This window comes from Rattus norvegicus, chromosome 19 (genome assembly GCF_021556685.1).
Source record: "Rattus norvegicus strain SHRSP/BbbUtx chromosome 19, alternate assembly SHRSP_T2T, whole genome shotgun sequence".
Lineage (NCBI taxonomy): Eukaryota > Metazoa > Chordata > Mammalia > Rodentia > Muridae > Rattus > Rattus norvegicus.
Window position 1 is genome coordinate 48,792,601 of NC_141552.1, and position 17,353 is coordinate 48,809,953.

Here is a 17,353-nt window from a genome sequence, read left to right on the forward strand (position 1 = left end):
TTAACTTTAACAAATGTATACACACACACACACACACACACACACACACAGAGAGAGAGAGAGAGAGAGAGAGAGAGAGAGAGAGAGAGAGAAACTGTGCTACCACTAAGACAACAGACTGTTGCCAAGTGTGGCAGTACATGCTTTTTTCTCAGAAGACAGGTAGGTGAAGCTCTGAAATCTAGGCCAGCCTGGTGTACTTAAGAGCTCTAAGCAAGCCACAGCTGGCTACATAGTAAAACAATGTCTCAAACAATAACAAAACCAGGACACTAAAGAGATGACTCAGTGGTTGAGAGCACTTACTGCTCTTCACAGAGGACCCAGGTTTGGTTGCCAGCACTCACAAAGCAGCTCACGACTGCTAACTCAAGTTCTAAAACACTGATTTCCTCTTCTGGCCTATTTGGGTGCTGCACACACAGGATACACATAAACATGTAGGCAAACATTCGTATACATAAAATAAAAATAAAAATATTTCAAAAACCCAGAATGTTATGTTTTTCCTTAGGAATAGCAGCTATAACAGCAGAATGGTTCATAGCTAGCATGAGAACTTCCTTTTGGAAAGGACAAGGTGCTGTCCACTTTGCCACTGAATAATAAAAGCCTGCTCCAAGGAGTTTGCAAAGGGGGATATGGAATAGAAAAGACATAACATGTAAGTAAACAAGTAAGCAAGATATACCTAGGAGAGATTAGAGACATAGCTCAGCAGTTAAGAGGGCCTGGGTTCAATTCCCAGCACCCAGCTCCCAACCATCGGTGTAACTCCAGTTCCAGGAGATCCAATGCCCTTTTCTGGCCTCCATGGGTACTGCATGCATGTGGTATACATATTCAGACAAACACCAATACACTTTTGAGCAGAGTTCTACTTGTCAAGAGGATCAGAGGGACAGACAGATTTGGGTAAAGAGAATACAATTGGCCCATCTGAGAAACAACTTGGCACAGGTAGCTATAAGGATAACAGCTCTCAAAGCTCCTCTCAGCCACTGTTAGAAAAAGCCAGTTTAGGAGCCTAAGGCTAATAAACAGAGAGCAGAGGCAAGAGATACAAAGAGCCCTGAGAAACATATGGGTACTTGAGACCTTGCCCATTTGCCTTTCCAGAGGTCAGGAGACCAAGGTGATTAGAGATAGGGTCTCTTCCTTAAGTAATCAACATTTTCTGAGTACAGGAACCATAGTCAAACATCCTTCTGTCCATAGTGCTGAACGTGTGGTTCATGTAGGACTGAAGACAGCTCAGTGATAAGAGTGTCTGTGTGGTACGCATGAGGTTCCATAGAGAGACTGATAGTGAAGTTATTTTTGCACTTTGAAGAGAGACCTACAGCCAGGTGGTGGATATGACTCTGCTCTAGCAAACAGCTTCATTCCTGTGGTTCTCTACTCCTCACCAATAAACAAGGCAGAGGATGTTGATATCCCTAGAAGCTTGAGTCATTTATGGTGCTAAGTACCCCTTTCCTATTTAGAAGACCAATACCCATGCCTGAGTAAGCCCTCCCTACCCAGCACCCTCTCCTTAAGAATGATGCACCTTCCCCACTTGTGCCCTAATGCTAACAGCATGCACACTCCTTTTTCTCTGGGGGAGCCTGGTATAAAGTTCAGTACGTGTCTGCTAATGAGATTTGCCATTTCCACTACCAGACTACCAGACTACCAGACTACAGACATGAAGGTCAGCAGTAGACTGCTTGCCTAACATGCTTGAAACCCTTCTGAGTCTGATGCCCAGTCCTGCAAAAAGAACAAAGCCATGACTAGAGCCATGCTGCTTCAAAGGACAGCAGGACACAAGGGTCACAAGAGGACAGGTAGACCCTATTGTCTAGGTCAGGCTCTGTAGGGAATCATATCCAGGTAGCTCTGGCTCAGAAAGATGGCTGGGCTGACAGGATGTTGTTAACCATTCCTCCTTCTCCAAAGAAATTAGGTATTGCTACTCTCAAAGAGAACTGGTCACACTGGCACCCTATCAGAAAAGCTAAATGGCAGGGTGCCCTGCCAGAATCAAGTACCTACCAGATGCCAGTAACAAAAAGGAAAGGCAAGCTACATTCAGCCCAGGAGGCTCCATGTGTCCAGTTTAGGAACCCCAGTACCACCTACTTCCCCTGACTCATCATCAAAATAGGAAGACCCAACACATACACAGGGTGGGCTGAGGAAATGAAATGGTTCATTGTCTTGGCATTCCCACATACCATGCAGAGTGAGAGACTCCAGCATGATGGCTCTGGGAGCCCACCCATGCCACTTCTATCCACCAGAACACATCAAGGGCTTTAGTCCCAAAGTAACAAGGAGCAGAAAAGACTACCACCAAACCACATCATCAGTATACTAGGTCAAAACCCTGGATGGGGGCCTAAGCTGTGGCTGCCCACTAGGTTCTGGCACAATGCTACCCATAGAAAGGGGCCAGACCATGCCTTACCCACAAAGCTAGGCTGAGCCTGGGCCTTCAAACCAGTATTTTCCCAATTACCACTCAACAGTGGACTTTGGGTCAGAGGACTTGATTTTGTTTTATTTCAGTTGGGGTCTCACTATATTGCACTGGCTGATCTCAAAGTCAGGTTCAAATGATCTTACTGACTCAGTGTTTGAGTCTGAATCCCAACTCTTCAGTTCTTGAGTTCTGACTTTCAAGGATGGCAGGATTTGATAAGACTGTGTATCACAAGCCAAAGGAAGTATTTATAGTAAGGTTCTTTTTTCTCACAACCTTAGACACCAGTCTAGTAATCACACTTGGGTACACTGTACGTTTAGCTCCCTTTTGCCCTGCAATGGCAAGCAGGGTCACCACCCACCTCTCTCAACAGCTTGAACGGCCCAGTAGCAGAAGATCCAGGCCTCTCTGTTTTCAGTTGTCTGAAGCACTCAGAACACACACAGCACTCAAGGACCATTCTAGAGGTTCAGGGCCGGCTACGGAGAGGAAATGTGCTGGGCTGGGGGTTTCCTAAGTCTCTGAGGTCCTGGGGCTACTATGAAGAGAGCAAGCGCAGTGTGGGACGTCAATAGTAGGGCTGGCCCACAGGGTAGTTGTCAGTTCAAGGAATTCCATTCAGAAATTGGGCAAACATGCTTCCCCTCTAACCCCAGTTATCTTTAAAAGACTGGCAGGACGACAGTGTACAACAGATCAACAATGGCTAACAGGGAAGCAGAAGGTTTTTTTGTGCATGTGTTTCCATTCAGTAGATACTATGAGGTAACAGAGCACATTCCCATCACAGCACTGTGCAGCCACACCGCACCCATGGCCATTAACCTCAGTTTGGGGAATCTTGGGCCATGGCAATCCTAAAACCTCTGGCAGCTGTAGGCAGAAAACAGTAAGGAGCAGAGTCTTCCTGGTGGCTTTACATGGAAACTATGTTAAAGAAGGAAAGGAAAAAGCCAAAACAAACAAAAAACTCTATGTAGCTAATGACACTGGGTAAAGCATGCCTTCCCACAAGCTCCTGGATCTTCCACTGATACAGGACATAGGGATCAATTTGAAGCCATGAGTAGGGCAAGGGAGGATATAGTCAGCACCTGTGTAGTGAGGGATGGAGAGAGAGCTCAGCAGAAAAGAGCACTGCTGCTCTTACAAAGGACCCAGTTCAACTCCCAGCAAACACATGGTGGCTCACAACCATCTGTAACTCCAGTTCTGATACATTCTTCTGGCCTCCACAGATACTACATGTGCAAAACACCTACCCACATATAAATAAATATAAGAATGAAAGAGACAGAGAGATAAACAATCTTGTGCCATCATCCCTGGTGGCCAGGAGACACCTAGGAATGACCAAGAGAGTCTAACTGGGTCTGGCTAGGTCTAGGCTCAAATGGCATCTGTCTCATCTGGCCGAGTTGTTCTCCTTCACCTCCCAGATCCCCTAGGAAAAGCTGCGTTTGTCAGACACTGAACCAGGTTAAGGAAAGGGATGGCACTGTTCTGCACAATGGGGGTGTGCAGCCCCCACTCCCCGGACTTTCTCTCTAGGGTAGAGTTTCGCTTCTGCGCATTTCCCATAGGGCTCCTTTCAGATATCTGGGGAGGGCTATATGGGTGAGTGATGTGTGGGTAAAGTAGAGAGAAGACTGACCTTGCACACATCACCAAGTCCTAAGTTATAGGTAAATATGAAGAAAACGCTCCCCAAAGGTGGCCTGGATGCAGTGCTACTGAGTTCCCACTGGTTTTGACACAGACTTCTACACATAGTACTGGTTGTGAGAGGTGGAGCAACAAGGGCTCCCCACCCTGTTCTAGGCTGATCTGGCCACAGTCTCCTCAGAACATACTGGAGAATCCCTCATCAAGGGTAACAGACACAAGTTTTCTACTGTCAATAGACCATTTCCCTCAAAGGACTCAACTTGCCCTGAAAAAACACAGGTTTGGGGTTTTATTTCATTTTGTTTTTTGAGTCTGGCTGTGTTATGAAGCCTGGTGTTGAACTCCTGACCTCAAGTGATTCTCTACCTTGGTCTAAGTAGCTGAACCTACAAGTGTACACTGTGATCAGCTTGAAAAATACGCTTGTTTAGACAGTTTCTCACTCTGTAGCACAAGTCGAAAACTCTAAGCAATCCTCTTGCTTTAGTTTCCCAAGTGATGGGAGTTACAGGTATGAAACAACATACAGAGAGGCAGCCAAAGTCCAGTAATGTTTACAGAGGACAGGAGCTGATGTTTCAAAGAACAGAATACTGCCAATAATGAACCCCAATGTCAAGTGATAAGAGTGTTAAAATCGGGGCTAGGGATTTAGCTCAGTGGTAGAGCGCTTACCTAGGAAGCGCAAGGAAAAAAAAAGAACCAAAAAAAAAAGAGTGTTAAAATCTAGCCAGATGGTGGTGGCACACCCCTTTAATCCCAGAACTTGGGAGGCAGGGGCAGGTGGATCTTTGTGAGCTCAAAGCCAGCCTGGTCTACAAAGTTCTAGGATAGCCAGGGCAACAGAGAAACCCTGTTTAAAACACATGCACACGCATACGCACACGCACATACAAACCAAAAACCCAGAAAGCAAAAAACCCACACAGACAGACAGACAAAAAAGAATTTTCATGTCTAACTTAGCAGCCTTCAAAAAGGCTGCCAAGTCGTAGTGATGACATGCTAAGGTGTGTCTCCTGTGGGTGAGGGCAGTAGCCCTTGGAAAAGTTCACCTGGATAGCCACAGGGCTAAGGGCAGTGCTAGACTTGAACCTAGGTAAATGAGAGGTGGAGGCTCTCACTCTAACCAAGCTCCTCCCATCACACCATCACCTGAACCATCAGGATTTCTGACTAATTCTCCACCCCTGGTTTCCCAAGGTTCCTAGGCCCATCACTCCTATTCAGATATCTTCTAAGGACATCTCCAAAAGAGAAAGGAGAGAAAGAAAGAAAGGCAACAATGGGTCGGGCAGCACCAGGCTCTTTGGTGCCAACCTCACTTCTCACAACCCTAGCCCTGGGCAGCTGCTCAGTGGCTTCAGACAATTTCCTGACTGATCCCTTTTATAGTCACGGCTTACCTGAAGTACCCTACAGGACTGAACTACTGGGTAACAACCAATTAGCTTCTTCTCTCCAGCAGTCTCTAGGCACTGGCTTAGGAGGTATGTACAGGACAACAATACTAACAGGGAACATATGACTCCCAGTTTTATGCCAAGGATTCTGCTGGAGTGAGAAAGGGCACCCCAAATCTTAGTGCAGCCCTAATGTTCAACCCACCCAGCTGGAGGAAAGCACCACTTCCCTCACAGAGGGCTTGAGCACTACAGGGCACACCCTCATGAAGCACCATGGAAAGGAAAGATGTTCCACAAGATGATGACTGAACAAAGAGCCTGGTATGGGTGCTTAGCAGGCAACAAGGACCCCGCTTACATGACATGGAGAGAATAATTCCTGTTTGGCAGCTATACACAAGCATCATTTCCAGACTATCGGAAACCTGCCTCCATGCCAGCAATATCTAAATCATCTGCTGTATCACCACCTGCTACTACTGTTTACTTCAGAAACTTCCCAGTGTTCCAGCTGCACCCTTAGGAGGGTAGAGGAAGGATACTGAACATCCTGTTATTTATTCACCCTCTCACATGAACCTGGCACTGACCCCTGAACTCTCTGTTCTGTGGTTCCCCTCCTATGCCTGTGCAGATGTGACAGATGAGCTATGTGCAGAATGTGGCCCAGCTGGCAGAAGCAGCTCTCCTGCTGGGGCTATCCTGTGGCTATCCAAGCAGTGAGGCTTGGTAAGGTGCACTCCAGGAGGAAAGGTGCTCACTTACTTCCCATATTCTGTGGAGACAACGCAGACTACTCCATCCTGTGTCCTTCCCCATCTCAATCCCTAGATCAGGCTTGGGCAATAGCTGTTCCAGGAGATGTACTCCCAATCCTAACTAGATCCTTCCAGAAATACCTTCTAACAATTAGGGAAAATAGGTCTGAGTGGGCCTGAATTCTTCTCTGTCACAATCAAGGTGATCTATGCGACACCATGAGCACAGCAGCCTTACTACAGGAAAGGTGAATGGGACACTGCCAGAAACCTAGCTCTGTTGCAGATGGTCCTCCTTTAAGAGACACAGCATGAGTTTCCCTGGCTCCATCTGAGGCACAGAAGCAAGATCTAGACCCCCAACCTCTCAAAACACCCAAGCGTCAAAGAAGCCCAAACCCCTGGTCTCCATCCACAATCCTGCCTTCTTCAGTCAGCTTCCTTGATCAAGAAGTCCCAGAGCCCACTCTTTCCTGCTAGTTCTCCAAGGCAATGGGTGAGGCAGCAGGCAGCTACGCTCACCTACCAGTAGATCATCTAGTCTTGCCTGTGAGTCATTTAGCCCAGGGTTCCAACATTCTTATTTCGGGGCCACACCTGCTTCTTGGTTTCACACTTAAGGAGGCCAAAGAACACCTTGCAAAAGATAAACAAAACTTCCACATCTTCCAACAGAAACTTCTGACAGTGCAAACTAAGACGCTCCCATATGATCTTAAGAATCTGAGCATCACAGCCTCATGGGGAAGGTGTGCCTGTCATCACCTGCACTAGTAAGTACCCACAGTGCCATCCCTCTGCCCCAACAGCCTGGAAGGCAAAGGTGCTTCACTGAGCCAATAACCTACAAGAACACATTAGAAGTATCAACATTCTGACCATGTGCTCAGCCACCTTCCAGAATGCTACTACTGCTAGCACAATCTATATCCAAATAGAGAAAACAAACACCTGAGAGGTAAGTGCAGTCTGTGTCTGTCTCTCTGTCTCTCTGTCTCTGTCTCTCTCTGAGACAGAATCTCTTTATTATACAGTCCTGGCTGTCCTGAAACTTACTGTGCAGAACAGGGTGGCCTTGGGCTCACAAAGACCCACCTGCCTCTGCCTCCTGAACGCTGAGATTAAATATGTCCCCCATCATGCCCAGCTTCAAATAGTGCAGTTTCAATAAAAACTAACTCCAATCTATATGTAGACAATTCATAGAACTTTAAATGCACAGGTGCTCCCTTTTTCAGATAGAAAAAATTTTACCTTTTCCAACAACAATAACTATACTTATGCACCCCTTCCCTTTTTGTGTGTCAAGTAGAACTCATAGTATTGTCTACAAATAAACTCATTCGTCAGGATGTGGCAGTACACACCTGCAATCCCAGCATTTGGGATGCTAAGGCAGGAAGATTCTGAGCCTCAGAATCTTGAGGTATATTGTGAGATTCTGTCTTAAACCCTCCCCACAAAAGAATCTTTAGTTCTCATAACCACCACCCACTCCAGATACTTATATGCTAATGTATTTCTTCCATTTTACAGATGGAGAAACTAAAGAACCAAGCAATCAAGTAATCATTCTAGGTAGCAAAGCTGCAAGAATGCAAATGCAGGCAATGTGACTCCCCAGTCACCACCTCAGCCACCGAGCCATACAGTTTCACATGCCAATCACACAGCCCTCAAGACCTTCCAGGTTAGCAATAAAATCTTCATGTCTCAGCAGGTAAAGGTGCTTGTGGCCACACCTTGTATCTTGAGTTGGATCCCCAGACTCAAAGGGTAGGAGAGAACTGAGCATCGCAAGGTATCCTATGACCTCCACACATACACAAACCTGTATGGGCAGCCACACACATATACAAACACAATCAATTAACTGCCTTCCGCATGACCGAATGTGAGCCAGCTTCTGATTCAATGACACTGAACCCTGTAAGTATGAGGTGGAAGACTCAGCAGCCATCAGTGCCACAGAGCTTAAGGAACTGGGGTAGGCTGAGCTCTAAATCAAGGCTCATCAAGCTGAAGGCTGGCCTCAGGCCAAGAGGATCTGATGCAAACTGGTTCAAAACTGACAGGTGACTTACTGAAGTTCATTATGTTGAGGCAAAGGACAGCAAAATACAAGAACAATTTCAACCCAAAGCCATTATATGCAAGGTCTGTAAACACTCTTGGTGAGTCATGACTAAAAGATGTATTCCGGGGCTGGGGATTTAGCACAGTGGTAGAGCGCTTACCTAGGAAGCGCAAGGCCCTGGGTTCGGTCCCCAGCTCCGAAAAAAAGAACCAAAAAAAAAAAAAAAAAAAAAAAAAAAAAAAAAAAAAGATGTATTCCACAGCCAGGCATTACCATATCTAGTAGCACACACCTTTGATCCCAGTACTCTGGGTGGAAGACACAGGTGATCTCTGTGAGCCCAAGGTCAGACAGGTCTACAGAGTGAGTTCCACAACAGCCAGGGCTACACAGTAAGACCCTGTCAGTAAAATGTAGTCCAAGTCCTAAGGAGCTCCCAATTCAAGCACAAATATGATAAATGTGAGTCATACAAGGAATGATTACAAATGTCAGAGCTAAAGGGACCAAGGAAGATTACACTAGGGATCAAAAGGAAGGACATTTTCAGGCAAAATCAACCAATGCCTGCCAGTGGCAGTGTGGAATGTCAGCAGTATGTCTGAGGTGCCCCACAGCCATGATGATGTATGTGTAGCACGTGCAGGAGATAGAGGTATTTGAGGAAGAGGCAGAGCAAAGACTGTCCTCTCAGCAGAGGCATCAGAGGTCCAAAGCAGACAGGGGCACAATGTACACAGTAGAAAGCAGAGGTCTGGGCTGGAGAGATGGCTCAGTGGTTAAGAGCACTGACTGCTCTTCCAGAGGTCCTGAGTTCAAATCCCAGCAACCACATGGTGGCTCATAACCATCTGTAATGGGATCTGATGTCCTCTTCTGGTGTGAACTAAGACAGCTACAGTGTACTTATATATAATAAATAAATCTTAAAAAAAAAAAAAAAAAAACAAACGAAAGCAGAGGTCTGAGGTGAGGAAACCAGTATGGAGGTCATGGATGCAGAAAGGACAGACTAGAGACAGCAGCAGGAGCATGGGACAAGATGAGTAGAGAGCCTACAGGTTATTCTAGGAGCACACAGGAGGGCTAGGAGTCTGACTATCAGTAGAGGACACTGGTCTTTGCAAGAAAACTTCCATTTAGAGCAAGCAGGTTCAGTGTCTGGCAGCCTTAAGAACCGAGGTTTCTCAAGGGATGATTTGCTGAAAAGCTTAGTACAGTCAAGGCAGTGAGTGGGCAGGATTCTCCTGCTGGAAGGTCCCCTGGCTGTCCTCTTACTGCCCTCTCGGAACCTGGCCAAGCCCAAATGACCCCTCATAAGCCACGAAAAGTTCTCTTAAAGAAGACCAATACTGCTGCCACCACTCCTACAGGCCCTTTACTCAGTTACTGCTCATTAGAATAAGACAGTAGACCCAAAGGGACCAGAGACATGAGGAGTCTAGGGTAGAGAAGGAAAGAGGAGAAAGATCTATCAGTCTCATACCAGTTCTGCCTGGTTTCCGACACTCAAAAGTGAATCAGGGCCATAAGAAAATGTGTCTAAAAAAAAAAGAAAAGAAAAGGTGTCTATCCATGCTTGCAAGACTCCTTCAAGGCTCAGAAGAGGCAGTATTAAGAGCCAAGGGCCAATTACTTCTCAACTGCAAGCAGCAGGATAGATTAGGCCTGGGTTTCCCAGGTTAACATCTTCTCTCTGACTGGTTTTGACAAGAGCTACGTGACTCAGGCTCCCAGTCTGTTTTCAATGTTGCCAAGATTTAGAATCAAAACAGCCACTGTTTTATTAATAAAAGCATTTTTTATAATTTTGCAGGGAGGTGGTGGTGCATGCTTGTCAGTGGGAAGAGGCAGAAGATCTGCGAGTTCAAAGTCAGCCTGGTCTATAGCATGAGTTCTAGGACAACCAGAACTACACTGAGAAACCCTGTCTTCAAAAACAAACCAAAAAATTAAAATAAAATTTGAGACAGTGTCTCAAATACCTCAGGCTGCCTCAAAACTCTCTAGAGAGCAGAGAAACCCTGGAATTTCTGATTAACCTGCTGTACCTCCAAGAGAGCTGGGATTAGAGGCGTGCATAACTACATTCCATGCACGAGTCACATTATGCAGGGGGACTGGGGATCAGACCTTTACATGCTGGGCAAACAAACACTCACCAACTAAGTTTCAGCCCCAAACTTAATGATTTTTAAAAGTGATGGTGTGCAGCTTTCTGGAGATGCACTAGTAACTTGCAGACCAACTGTCCACTGTTCTAAAATACTAAGGCTTGCTCAGTCACCTCCCGAAGAGCTAGCCATTCCCATCTTCTCCTCATGAATCTTGTCCACATCAATTCATGAAGTTCCAGGCCACTGAGACAGGTTCTAACTGGTCTCCTTGAACTTATTGCTGCCCTTCCAACCTGTACTATGGTTTCCTCAAAACACCCAAGACAGTCCGTATTCTCTCCTGGACCCTGTCAACGATACAGCCCAGTCCCACTGACCTGGTTATCCTCTTACGGCTCAGCTCTTCTGCACCTCTTCCATCAGGATCTTTATCCTTTTCCCATCTGACCTTTCTTTACCACGTGTTATCTCATACCCCTGGCCTGACTGACTCCTCCTCATCCTTTAACTTCCAGCCTGAATGGCCCTGCCTCAGGAAGGCCTAACTAGAGTGATCAGTCCTTCAAGACACTTACCAAATGCAAACTGCCCAACACTGGGTTCCTAACTACATGTTTCTCCCCTACTGGGCAAGTTTCACAGGAGGGGATACTATTAACCTCAGGGTTCCACTCAGTGCCTATCATAGAGTATGTGCACAATGCATTATTAGGGCCTCACAGTTATGATGAATGAGACCTTCCCTGTAAAGCACCCAGCACAGACAGAGCCTAGAACACAAAGGCGCTTGGTTATCTATAGCTCCAAGAGCAAAGTGCCCGTGGGTCAATCAGAATTCTGTTCACACAATGCTATAATGGAACCAGAAGGCATTCCAGGCTTCCTATGGAAACAGAACTGGTGATACTTCCCCAGAAGCTCTGCAGCGCAAGGAGCCATGATGGAGTTGCCAATGCGACTTCACACCCAAAGCCTGGGCTAGAGAAGACAGACCTCCAAGAAGATGATGGAACCTGCCCTGACAAGTTTCCCTGCAACCAGGGAAAAGCTAGCCCACAGGGGCTAACCTCCAAGGCCTTCTTGGCCCAGGATCAAGGGTGATCCTTTTCATTCTAGTGGCCTCTTTCAGGATGAAAGAGTATTGCCTGCGCCACTTACAAATGCTGAAGCAGCAGCTCGGCACTGGACCCCACCCAGCAATTCCAGGCAAGTAGCCAGGAAATGAGGAGGGAGGGCATTTAACTCCTCTGACCAGCCAGAGCGCTCAGTGTATCCCTCATATCACAGTGCTTATCCCCCACAGTGCTCAAAGTTTGTTTGTCTAAAACAAGGTTTCACTTACATAGACCAAGCAGGCTTAGAACTCAGAGTGATCTACCTATATCTGCTGAGATAAAAGCAAGAGCCATCATGCTTGACAATTTGTTTTTAACTTGAAGAATGGTTTACTAAAGAGCCTAAGCTGGCTGAGAACTCACCAGCCTCCAGCCTCAGGCTCCTGACAGATGTGTGCCAGCACACCCAACCCTGGGTGAGTTCCTGTACTTTCCTGTGACTCCCAACTGGTACCTGGATATCCAAGGCTCCCAGAAAGAAGTAACTAAGTCCCATTTCCTAGTCCTCCCTCCGTATTGAGCAGAATCCATACACCCATCTCCAGGTGACTGCAAACAAAAGCACAAAGGCCCTTACCACATGGTAGGGGCAAACTGCACAATTACAAACCCAACACGCCCGATTTCTCACCCAAACAACCCTCAAAACAAAACAAAACTTTGGCTAAAACTTGCTGACTCATACATGGTTTGTTTTGTTTTGCTTTGTTATTTCACTTTGTTTTGTTTCTATGTGTATGGTGTACTGGAAGGGATGTGTTGTAGCTGGATTTCCCTACCTTGTGGGTTCTTCTTTCCTCCACTCTTCTCCCTTTCAACCCCCTAACCCTAGAGAAGAGAGATAAGGATATAGAGAAAAGAAAAAGATCCCTGAATAAAGTCAGGGTGAGAAGGGGAGCGAAGTTATTGGTTTTTTTTTTGTTTGTTTGTTTTTTTGGGTTTTTTTTTTGGTTCTTTTTTTCGGAGCTGGGGACCGAACCCAGGGCCTTGCGCTTGCTAGGCAAGCGCTCTATCACTGAGCTAAATCCCCAACCCCCGAAGTTATTGTTAAACTACTTCCTCCTGAGTTCCTCAGGGCAAGTTTGGTCTTTGCAGTCAGGGTAGCTCATTTCTTAATTCTTCTTTGTGTTCTACTTAACAAATCACAACCGACAGCAACCAACAACCCAGCAACTGATTCTGCTTCTCAGGGACCAAGCATTTATATACGCTTTGAAAAGGTCCCAACATTCCAAACCTCACAGTCACAGAACTATCTCCAGTTGGCAAAATCCTAGTCACTTGCTGTGAATAATCTGAAGCAGTCCATATCCCATACCTGGGATTAAAACAAAAACATTCATATGATATTTCTGTGTGGTTTTTTATTTTTTTAAGAAACCAAACTCCAAAATTGTCACTCCAGTATGTGCTTGTCAGTGCAGGGGTACATGCACATGGGGCAGTGTGCAGGGTTAGCACTGGATATCTCCTCAATTACTCCACCTTTTATATTCTGAAACATGGTCTCTAGCTGAACCTGAAGTTCACTACTCAGCGAGGTTGGCTGGTCTGTGAGCTTCAGGAATCTGTCTATTTATACACACACAGCCCAGCACTGGGGTTACATGTGCATGTACCACACCTAGCTTTTATGTGGGTTCTGAAGATCCAAACTCAGTTCTTCAAATTGGCCATTTACCAATTGAGCTATCTCCCTTGCCCACCTAAGTTTTCTAAACTTGCAAATATAAAGTAATCTATATAGGCTGAGTGGAATAGGTCAGTAGTAGAGAGTTCGCAAGTGTAAGATTCTGGGTTCAATCCCCATCACCACCCTCATAAAGAAAAACATAACCTGCATACACAGCATCAAGATAAGGAACCTCTCCCAATGACATAGCAAGAGTCTTCTCAGTTATCTCAATATACACACATCTAAAACCCGCCTAGGGGCTGGAGAGATGGCTTAGTGGTTAAGAGCCCCGACTGCTCTTCCAGAGGTCCCAAGTTCAGTTCCCAGCAACCACATGGTGGCTCACAACCATCTGTAAAGAGATCTGATGCCCTCTTCTGGTGTCTATGAAGACAGCTGCAGTGTATTTATATATAATAAATGAATAAATCTTTTTTTTTTTTTTTTTGGTTCTTTTTTTTCGGAGCTGGGGACCGAACCCAGGGCCTTGCGCTTCCTAGGTAAGCGCTCTACCACTGAGCTAAATCCCCAGCCCCTGAATAAATCTTTAAAAAAAAAAAAAAACCGCCTAATTTAGGGAACTGGCAGTGTGCTGGGGACCAAACCCACAATCTCATTACTGAGCTGCATCCTCGGGCCCCAGCCCACTTGTGACTAAATGCTTCCATTTAGTGTCCTAGTGTGAAAAAAGAGTCTTTTTGTACACCACAAGTTTACCATCCCCTACAGCTCCACAAGCTGAGGATGTAAAGTTCTTACTGTCCCAGAGCCCCAGCTTCAAGTCCTCTGGTAAGTCCTTCCTCCACACAGAGTTAGGGTGGACTGATTTGACAACATCTTGCCTCTACAAAGCAATCCTTTAGCTCCCAGCTACTTACTGGAGGAAGAAGAGGAAGAGGAGGAGGAAGAAGAGGAGAAAGAGGAGGAGGCTACCATCACCACGCCTTGGAAGAAATACAAGCTCTTCTTCCACTGGCCAGTTCTGACTTCCTCCAGGGAACCATGTATTCCCCAGAAAACATATATATATATACTCACAGGCATAGGCCTTCCTATGCCATTGCTATGTCTACCTGGTAAAGTCAGCAGTATCAGACCAAACATGACTGAGAAGCAGTATTCACTACCTCTACCACTCTCTCTCCCCTCTATTAAACATGCCTCCTCCAATCATGGGTATTACACACCTAGCATACAATGTTCATAGAATGAATAATTCAAACACCTATATTATTCCAAACACCAATACTACCTAAAATGGAGACATAAAAAGGTACTTACTCCTCAAAACAAGTGTCCTTCCCCAGTTAAATATGAAACAGTATAATCATTAAGATTAACATAAAGGGTTGGAAAGACGGCTCAGAACATATGGCATGTCTCCAAGCCCAAACACCTTTGTCCAATTCCAGGAACAAACATGGAAGGAGAGAACTGCTTCCTGAAAGTTCTCCCCAACCTCCTATGTGGGCCCTGACATGAGTATACCCATACACATATTTGTGTATGCAAAGTAAACTTTAAAAAATGTAACTTTTGGGGTTGGGGATTTAGCTCAGTGGTAGAGCCCTTGCCTAGCAAGCGCAAGGCCCTGAAGCGCAAGGCCCTGGGTTCCGTCCCCAGCTCCGGAAAAAAAGAAAAAAAAAAGTAACTTTTGTTTTACAAAAAGACAAGCTGGACGGTGGTGGGGCATGCCTTTTAGTCTCAGCACTTGGAAGGCAGAGGCAGGTGGATCTCTGTGAGTATGGGGCAAGCCTGGTCTACAGACCAAATTCTAGGACAGCCAGGGAAACATAGTGAGACCCTGTCTTGAAAAACCATGGAAAAAACCAACAAAAGAGACTGGAGGTAATGACTTGTGTCTGTAATCCAGCACTTAGAAAACGGAGGCAGGAGGACCAGGAAGTCAGTCAGCCTCAGTCACATAGCAATTGTGAGTCAGCTTGAGCTACATAAAACCCTCTCAAAAAATAAAACAAGCATAAACATAAATAAAATAATTTAGAGCAATAATAAGTTTTAAACTCCAGTAACAAATGAGACAAAATATAACCAATGATGAGGCAAACATCCTGGCTAAGACACCATTAGTTCTGCTGAGCATAGAAACACACCTACAATCCCAGCACTCAGAAAACTCAATAGAAAAAAGGAAAGGTTGGGGATTTAGCTCAGTGGTAGAGCGCTTGCCTAGGAAGCGCAAGGCCCTGGGTTCAGTCCCCAGCTCCGAAAAAAAAGAAAAAAGAAAAAAAAAAAAAGGAAAAAAACCTCAATAAGCTAAGGTAGGCAGATGACTAGTCTGAAACCAGCTTGAGATACATTGTAAGACACTAGTTCAAAACAAAAAAAGAACAGCAGTAACAACAATTATAAATAAATAAGTAAATAAAACTTAAGAAAAAACAGAAAGATGTATGCCATTTCTGGTTTGGAAGACTTAATTTTCAGTGAAGTTAAGGTTTCTGATGCTAACATGAATTTTTTGCATACCTTATGAATGTAAAATGTCAGTACAGCATCTTATTAGTAAGGCTTGCTAGTAATGTATCCAACTGGCCTAGCTCAAAACCAGGTGTGGCGGTAAAGGCTTATAATGGCATAGGCCTGTAATCCCAGGTTTCAGAGAAACAGGAAGATCAGAGTTCAAAGTCACTCTTAGCTATATACAGAGTTTGAGGACCCTGTCTTGATATACATGAGATTCTTCTTTCCTGTCACCAGCACCTCCCAAAAAGGTCTGACAGCCAAATTAAAAAACCTTGACATTGGGCTGGAGAGATGGCTCAGCAGTTAAGAGCACTGACTGCTCTTTCAGAGGTTCTGAGTTCAATTCCCAGCAAACACATGGTGGCTCACAACCATCTATAATAGGATCTGATGTCCTCTTCTGGTATGTCTGAAGATAGCTATAGGGTACTTATACATAAAATAAATAAATCTTTAAAAAAACAAAAAACTCTGACATCTTCACTATACAGTAATACCCCTCCCTAAAAAACATTAGAAGAAAAACAAGCAGTTTGCATGAAGACCGTTCTAAGGCAGATCAAACAGCAAACCCTGCTGATTAGGTAGCTCAGTAGGAGAGTATTTGCCTAGAACATGCAAAGTCCTAGGTTTAATACCCAGCAGAATAAATATTTTAATTTTAATTTAAAGCAAAACAGTCAGGCATTGTGTGGCAAGCCTGCAATTCCAGCACTAAGAGCAAGGTAGAAAGACTATGAGTTCAAGGACAGCCTCAGCTACATAGAAAAACCATGTCTCAAAACAAACTCCTTCACATAAATACAAATATCCAATAAAAAAAGAAAGGTTTGTAGGTATGATGCATCCAAAATAAATGGCTTGACTGAGTCCATTGATGGTGAACAAACACAGAAAGCAATAATCTGTCCACTGAGTATATATGCACACACTGATCTCAAAAGGGATATGTGAGTGGGGTGTAGTTGCCTTGAATCCCAGCACCTGGGAGGCAGAGGCTGGTAGAACCCTGTATGTTTGAGGCCACTATGGTCTATATTGCAAGTTCCAAGACAGCCAGAAAAAGATAACAGAAAGATCCTGTCTCAAAAAAAAAAAAAAAAAAAAAAAAAAGAAAAGAAAAAGCCCCCTCAGAGCCTATGTGGACAGAAGCATTGGCCTACAGACAATAGATGCCCTAACAAGTGGCCAGCAGGCTCGAAGATACATTGTCTCTCAAACATCTCATCTAAAGGTAATAACAAAAGTCTCAAAATTTGGACCCAGCCAAGCCAATTTACTCTCCATTTACTCCATCAATCACACATCCAATCAACCCAATTAGTCTTCAAGGGCCTCTTGGAAACCAAAAGTATTTGGCATGAAGGCTTTAGTTGCTAGCATACTTCATCTTGCCTCCCTACCAAAGTACCTGCAAGGAGTTTCAGGTCTAAGTGTTAAAAAGTGATGATGCTTTCAGTTTTAGAATACATATGTTCAAGGCAGGCAGGCAGACAGACAGACAGACACAGAGAGAGAGAGAGAGAGAGAGAGAGAGAGAGAGAGAGAGAGAGAGATCTCAGAAAAGCATACTCTTA

At 45.0% G+C, this 17,353-nt stretch overlaps 1 protein-coding gene and 1 long non-coding RNA gene across 11 annotated transcripts in view; one reads left to right on the plus strand and one right to left on the minus strand.

Moving 5' to 3' along the window:
• The window catches only part of Ranbp10 (RAN binding protein 10), a 60,618-nt gene that overhangs the window by 20,422 nt on the left and 22,843 nt on the right, over positions 1 to 17,353 (minus strand). The gene's annotated exons all lie outside the window — the stretch shown is intronic.
• On the plus strand, positions 6,545 to 10,371 carry LOC108348930 (uncharacterized). The gene is made up of 3 exons (XR_015644115.1): positions 6,545 to 7,263; positions 7,842 to 7,995; positions 10,199 to 10,371. It is a non-coding gene; the product is annotated as an uncharacterized LOC108348930 (long non-coding RNA).